This window comes from Ceratotherium simum, chromosome X (genome assembly GCF_057802395.1).
Source record: "Ceratotherium simum simum isolate JZ-2026a chromosome X, ASM5780239v1, whole genome shotgun sequence".
In the NCBI taxonomy this organism is placed as follows: domain Eukaryota; kingdom Metazoa; phylum Chordata; class Mammalia; order Perissodactyla; family Rhinocerotidae; genus Ceratotherium; species Ceratotherium simum.
Window position 1 is genome coordinate 99,118,030 of NC_141940.1, and position 7,954 is coordinate 99,125,983.

General features: G+C 40.9%; 1 pseudogene; it reads right to left on the reverse strand.

Moving 5' to 3' along the window:
- Nucleotides 1–1,721: 1,721 nt before the first annotated feature.
- Nucleotides 1,722–2,567, reverse strand: LOC101390080 (ferritin heavy chain pseudogene; annotated as a pseudogene).
- Between the last annotated feature and the right edge of the window lie 5,387 nt (nucleotides 2,568–7,954).

Below are 7,954 nucleotides of genomic sequence, written 5' to 3' on the forward strand. Positions count from 1 at the left end.
GAAAGGTGTAACTGGACTGAAAACTCCAATTGCCCAGGTTCTTGTTCAGCATAAGAGAGGAATTTAGGCACCAACACAACGGCAACAGCAAGCAAAGATTTATTAGAGGAAAGGTCAAATACACTCTAAGGGAGGAGCGGGCAGTGCCAGAGAATGCATCTGCCCTGTGTGTTGAGTTATTTTTATTTTTGGGCTGTTTAGAAGGGAATTAGCATTATCTGGTTATCCGCCAATAATGGTTTTTCCTCCACCCACAAGTCAGGAGGGGGAGTTCTTGACCTTTTAGGGGAATCTCCAGAACTGTCATGCAGTCATCTCCTGTGGAAGGGGGGCTAATGCATATGGAATTCATATGTAAATTAAAGAAAGGTCAATGTCCTCTAGAGGCGTATAGCAGAAGGCTTTGTTTGGTGCACTTATTACTTTTATTGTCGTGGTTGAAGGTCTCAGACTCCAGTGATGGTGCCAGGCGGGTCTCAGTTCCCCTTTATCTGCATCTTGTAGGATGCCAGCAAGATGCTTCACTGATGCAGCAAGGTCTCCAACTATGATCCCCCACTCATGTCTACCTAGCTACCTATCTCACCATCACCTCCACACCATCTATAGCCTGATGTCTCCCATATGTATATTTCCAAACCTGACATCCCACCTGAGCTCCAGAGCTCATGTTTCTGGCTATCTGCATGACATTTCCACTTGCATATCTAATAGGCATCTCAGATTTCACATGGTATGCCTTCCCCACCTCTCGTGTCCCCCTGCAAATGTCCCCAGATTAATAAATAGCAACACCTTCAACCCAGATGTTCAAGTCCAAACAACAAAACCTAGATTATTTTCCCCATTTCCCATTCCTCACGTCTGGCCCAAAAACAAATCTTGTCAACTTGTCTCAAATCCATCTGTAATTTGTCTAGGTCTCTTCATTTCCTTAGTTGCCACCACAGTTGAAACCACCATTGTCTCTCATTGGACTAGCTACAATATCTCCTAACTGGTCTCCCAGCTTCAACTCTCCCCCACCCCTCTACATTCTTCAAAGCATCCAGAGTCGCTGCCTTAACATTCAGGGGGATTTATCCTACTTAATATTCAATATCACAAATTTGACCTTCATCCGTGATCTTATATTTTTCAGCCCTTCTATTGAGGTAAATTTTTTTTGGTACTATGTTGCTTTATTGCAAGAAATGGTACAGTTGAAGTAAAAATCACATGTGGATGTTTTGTAAGGGCAATATGCATGCCCAGGACTGGTGGCCACAGGAAGTCACCCCTACATCTATGGGGAAGCCAGCCCTACGCTCAGTCACATTAACACTGTAGCCCAGGGTGAATTTGTCAAAGATGTACTCTACCATTCTGGCTTCCAAGGCCCCCTTCTTGCTACCCAGAATTAACATAAACATTTCAGATCAAGTTAAAGCCCCTTTTATTTTAATCCCTGCCCAATCCCATTCCCTTCACTCTTTCCCCAGAGGCAACCACAATTGTGATTTTCAGGCCATATTTTTATATTTACCACACACAGGCATCCACATTCACCAGGGCCCCAGAGCAGCCACCCCACACCCCCACTTTGTTTATAAGGGGAAGACTAATTTTGTGTTTCCCAGGGTCCCATGGAATACCTTCTCCCTCTATGCATGGAGATCCTGAGCTGCATGTCGATGGGTCATAGGGAGAGACTCCTGGATACCTGTCTTAAGACTTAAAAGGTGAGATTTGCACACAGGAAGAAAGACCTTTATTTATTTAGGAACCACGTAACTTTATTGGAAGAAATGGTGAAACTGGAAGAAAAAAACTTAAGTGAACGTTTTGCGAGGGCAATACTGCAATATGCATGCTCAGTATGGTGACCAGGGGAAGTCACCAAGCCGCGGTGGCCGTGGGGAGGGCAGTCCAAACTCAGTTCTTACTGCCGTCCCCCAGGGTGAGCTTGTCGAAGAGGTACTCGGCCATGCCGTCTTCCGGGGCCCCCATCTTGCGCAGGTTGGTGAGATGGTCCCCCAACTCCTTCATGGACTTGACTTGCTCGAGCAGGTGCTGACTCTCCAGGTAGTCGCACAGATGGGGATCCTTCTTGTCGGTGGCCAGCTGGTGCAGATCGAGCAGGCTCTGGGTGACGCACTTCTCCATGTGCAGAGCGCACTCCAGGGCCTTCAGGCCGCTCTCCCAGTCGTCGCGGTCTGGCTTCGAGATGTCGCGGAGAAGGATGCGGCCTCCACGCAGGTTCTGCAGCTGCATCAGCTTCTCGGCGAGCTCCCCCTTCTGGCGCGACAGCTGCAAGAAGAACTGGGAGAAGTGCTTCAGGGCCACGTCGTCTCTGTCGAAGAAGTAGCCCATCGACAGGTACACGTAGGAGGCGTACAGCTCCAGGCAGATCTGGCTGTTGATGGCGGCCTCACAGTCGGCGTGGTAGTTCTGGAGCACCTGCGATGGCGGCGCGCTCGCCATGGCTGGCTGGGCGGTTGCGGCGGGCGCGAAGGCGAAGGCGGCCTGGGAGTGTTCCCAGAACGAGCCAGGAAAGCGCTGTCGGTTGGGCTCTAGCCTGGCAGCAGGTCCGGAGGCGACCAAAATGGAGTCTGTTACAGGGATAGGGGGTGGGAGTATCTGTTACGTTACGTACGTGGCGTGGATCCCTTACGTTACGTGCAGGGCGGGGGTGGGGGGGACGCAATGGCGTGGGGAGGGCAATGGCTTTGGGAGGATGGGCGCAAGTGTGATGTTCCAGGTTCCATCAGAGCCTGGGCGAGGGAGGGCGGCTTTGCAGTGAGTGCCCGGCATCTATTAAGTTTTTAATTTTGTAATGAATTATTTTTATTTTTCAAGTACTTTCTCTTCTTCTTTAATTGCTCCGTTTTATAACACTCTGTTCTCTCTAAACCCATTGTCTTCCTTAAAATTCTGAGAATATGAATTTGTATTTTTTGATAAAGTTCTCTTTTGTTTCCTGTATAATATATATATGTATATATTTCTCCAGAAATAGTTCTCTTAGTTTATCATGATCTTCTCTTTCACTTTCCTCAAATTTCTGGCAAACGTTTGTCCATTCTTGTTTGGGAGTAAAGCACTCGTTTGATTAGCTTAGGTAATTATCATGGATCTGATCTAAGTTGTGTCTATTTCACTTAATAGGCTTCTCCTCTGAATGGGAGACTGGAGTGTCTTCTCCTTGGGGGTTACATGGCATTGAGCTTGCAGGTAGGATAGGCACCCTCCCAAATGCCAAAAGCATGGCATTTTTCAGACGCTGGAAGACTTCAGTGAAGACTTCAGTGCATCTCTCTTCGGGGTAGATGTGTCCTTCTGTTTTGTTTCCCTTCTGCTGGGCACATATGAAGTTGTCTCACACCTGCTCTAATTTGGGGGTTCCCTTCCTGGCCAAGTAATTCACTGTCTTTGGAGTGTAGTTTTGGGAGATTAATGCAGGTCAAATGCCATTGTGGCTTTGTCCAATGTAAGTAAGATTAGGGTAGGATCAGAGCAGGGCGGTGGCAAACATCTGTTGTTCAGAGAGTAGCTCTTTAATCTCACAGTCCACCCAGGACCCTCTGCAGTCTTTTGATTTCATTGACTCTGTTCTTGAACTTTGAGTGTGCTTGGCTTTCTACTGCAGGTATTTTCAGTTCTCTGCTTTTGTCAGGCTGAAAGCATCTCTTGTTTCTATCTTCCAAGCATTCCTCATAATCTCTGGTTTGCTAACTATATCCTTTCTAGTTTCTGTATGTGCAGATAATGTTTTTGTGTATCTCGTCCACTACTATGATTCAATTATCATTTTTTACTTTTTAAAAATACAAATATACTTATTTTTTAAATAGTTAATGCATTCACATGGCTCAAAAGCCACATAGTTCTACTCTCTGTAGGCAACCAATGGGGTATTACTTGTTGGAATTAGAAGAAAGAGGAAAAAAAAGAAGAAATAATACTCATGTTAAGAAAAATCATAGAAACACGAGAGGAATCTTTAGAAACATATTCTTTAGAAACATATTATTTTCGAGTGCACATGGAGGATTTACCAAGACAGAACATATTCTGTGCCATACAACAAGTCTCAATAAATTTATACAGATTCAAATAATGCAAAATATGTTCTCTGACCACAATGGAATTAAACTAGAAATTATTAACAGAAAGATATCTGGAAAATCCCCAAACATTTGGAAACTAATAATACAATACACTTCGAAACAATCCATAGGTCAAAGAAGAGATCAAGGAGTATTAAAAATTATTTGGAACTGAATGTAAGCAAAATACAGCATATCGACATTTGTGGGATACAGCTAAACCAATGCTTAGATGGAAATTTATAGCACTAAATGCCTATGTTAGAAAAGAAGAAAAGTCTCAAATAAATTATCTAACTTCCCATCTTAAGAAACTAAAAGAATGAAGAAAAAAATAAATCCAAATCAAGCAGAGGGGAGGAAGAGTTTGTCACAAGTCAGGAAGTGTTTTATAACCTGGGATAAAGCTAAGATGTTGAGGACCCTGAATAAAGCAAGGGTGAAGCATGTCTACTCTTATTGGGGATTGGCCCCAGCAAGAGGCCAGTGGGTCAGCTTTAAGGTCTGTGGTTGGGCTAGTCATTTGGAATAGAGATCTAGGTGAGAACTCTCTTTCCACTGCATGGTGCCAAAAGATACTAGATGAAAGACATGGGGTTGAGTGAGGGTTCCTGGTAGGCTCTCGGCCAAGGTAAATTGAGGTGACTACCCAAGGCTTCATCCTTTGAATGTCATGTACCTGTATGCCTAGAACCAACTGGTTGGACAATAAAAGCCAATTCAAAATCATATGTTCTTTTTGTCTGTTAGCTTCCTAACTTCCTGTCCATAGGAAAAAAGATGGAAATTCAACCTTCAGGCTAAGATTGCTCTTGAATAATAATACTTCTCCTTTCTAGATTTTCCTTGATTTTTTAAAATTTGATTATCTGTGTCAAAATGTTCGAAGTGAGAGGAGAATCATCAGCATGATTTTACTAGGCTCTGCCCTGGTGCTCTCACTGGGGAGGATCTACATATTCATACAAAAAAATGAAAAAGAGTAGACATGTGCTACTGCTCTCTAGATGTGGAGTATTGGTTTCTCCTCAGGCCGAATTCAGCATAGAGTGTGAATTTAAAAGAGGAGTTGTGGTGATGGTGGTGGTCATAGTGGTGGCTTGGTGCATATGAAAGAGTATGCTTGTGTCTGAGTGTATATAGGCTAGAGTCACCTTGTTCTCTTTTAATGAAATGGAGTCCAGAGAGCTCTAGAGAGTTCAAGTCAACTATCTTAAGACCTGTGATAAGGCCACAGAACTTAAGTTAACAAGGCACAATTACTTAGAGATCAGTCATATATGCCCGTCATAGCTGAGATTATGTTCGCCTTTCTTTCCTTTGGTTTCGCTCTCTCTTTCCTTCATTCTCAGTTTCACTCTCTTACTCTTTCCTTCAGTGTGTAACTAGAGATCCAGGAAGTGGAGTGATTTGGGGAAGGATGAAAAATCATATTTATTTAGCAATAGAAGTACCTAGAAAAAGTGGAAGATTTGAAATGGCACAATGTCAAAACCAGACAAAGCCATCACAAGAAAAGAAAACCACAAATAACACTGATGAACATAGCTACAAAAATTCTTAACAAAATACTAGCAAACTGAATTCAGCAATATATCAAAATGATTATACACCATGACTAAGTGGAATTTATCCCAAGAATGCAAGGCTGTTTCAACACATGAAAATCAATCAATCAATGTAATACACCGTGTTAATAGAATAAAGGACAAAAACAACATCTCGGTAGATGCAGGAAAAGAATTTGACAAAATCCACCGTGCTTTTATAAAACATAAAACGGTCAACAAACTAAAGAATAGAAGGAAACTTCCTAATCCTGATAAAAGGTGTATACAGAACCACACAACTAACATCATACTTAAAGGTGAAAAACTAAACCTTTCCCCTAATATCAGGAACAAGACGAGAATGTCTGATCTCACCACATCTATTCAACATTGTACTGGAGGTTCTAGCCAGGTACACTAGGCAAGAAAAATAAATAAAAGGCATTCAAATAGGAAAGGAAGAAGTAAAACTATCTTTATTTGTAGATGGTATAATCTTGTATATAGAAAACCCTAAGGATGCCACAAAAAAATTATAGAAATTAATAAACAAGGTCAGCAAAGTTTCAGGATACAAAATCAATGCAAAAAAGTCACTTGTGTTATTAAGTACCAGCAACGAACAATAAGAAAATGAAATTATGAAAACAATTCCATTCACAATAGCATCAAAAAGAATAAAATACTTAGGAATAAACTTGACAAAAGTGCAATATTGTCCACATAAAACTATAAAACACTGTTTAAAGAAAGTAAAGAAGACCTAAATAAATGTAAAGACATTCCATATTCGTGGATCAGAAGATTTAATATTGTTAAGGTGGCAGTACTCGCAAATCCATCTACAGATTCAATGCATCTCTATAAAAATTCCAGCTTGTTCGGGTTTTTTTTTTTTTTTGCAGAAATTGATAAACTGAACCTAAAATTCATATGGAAATGAAAAAGGAAAAAGTTGGAAGACTCACACTTTCTGATTTCAAAACTTACTACAAAGCTACTTTAATAAAGACTATGTGGTACTGGCCTAAGGATAGAAATGCAAATCAATGGAATAGAATTGAGGATCCAGAAATAAACCTACACATTTATGGTCAATTGAGTTTTGACAAGGTTGTCAAGACCATTCAATGGGTAAAGAACAGTCTTTTCAACAAATGATGCTGGGATAACCAGATAGCCACATTCAAAAGAATGGATTTGGACTCCCACCTCACACCACATACAAAAAAATTAACTCATAAATGGATCATAGACTTAAATGTAAGAGATAAAACTTTTAGGAGAAAAAACATAGTTGTAAATCTTCATAACCTTGGATTAGGCACTAGTTTCTTACGTATGATACCAAAAGCACATGCAACTAAAGAAAAAGATAAATTGGACTACAAGAAAGTTAAAATTGTTTGTATTTTAAAGGAAAAGGAAAAGACAATGCATGGAATGGGAGAAAATATTTGCAAATTATATAACACATAAGGGACTTGTATGCAAAGTATATAAAGAACTCTTATAACTAAACAATAAAAATCAAAGAACCCAATTAAAACATGAGTAAAGGGGGGCTGGCCCGGTGGTATAATGGTTAAGTTCAGCATGTTCTGCTTTGGTGGCCCGGAATTTGTGGGTTCGGATCCCGGGCACAGACCTAAACCGCTCATCAAGCCATGCTGTTGCAGCAACCCACATACAAATAGAGGAAGATGGGCACAGATGGTAGCTCAGGGCCACTCTTCCTCAAGCAAAAAGAGGAAGATCAGCAACAGGTGTTAGCTCAGAGCCACTCTTCCTCACCAAAAAAAAAAAATGAGCAAAGGATTTGGATAGACATGTCTCCAAAGAAGACATGCAAATGGCCAATAAGCACACTAAAGGATGCTCAACATCATTAGCTAGCAGGAATACGCAATCAAAACCACAATGAGAAACCACTTCACTCACACCAGCATGGCAAAAATAAAAAAGACAGACAATAACAAGTGTTGATTAGGATGTGAAGAAATTGGAACTCTTCTACTTTGCCTGTAGGATTGTAAAATGGTGTGAGACTGGAAAACAGTCTGGCACTCCCTGAAAATGTTAAACATAGAGTTACCATATGACTCATCAATTCCCCTCCTATGTTTATATCCCAAGAGAATTGAAAACATATGTCCCCCCAAAATATTGTACACAAATGTTCACACCAACATTATTCATAATAAACAAAAACGGGAAACAACTCAAATGTCGATCAACTAATGAATGGATAAACAAAATGTGGTATATCCATACAATGGAATATTATTCAGCAATAAAATGGAGTAAAATACTGAT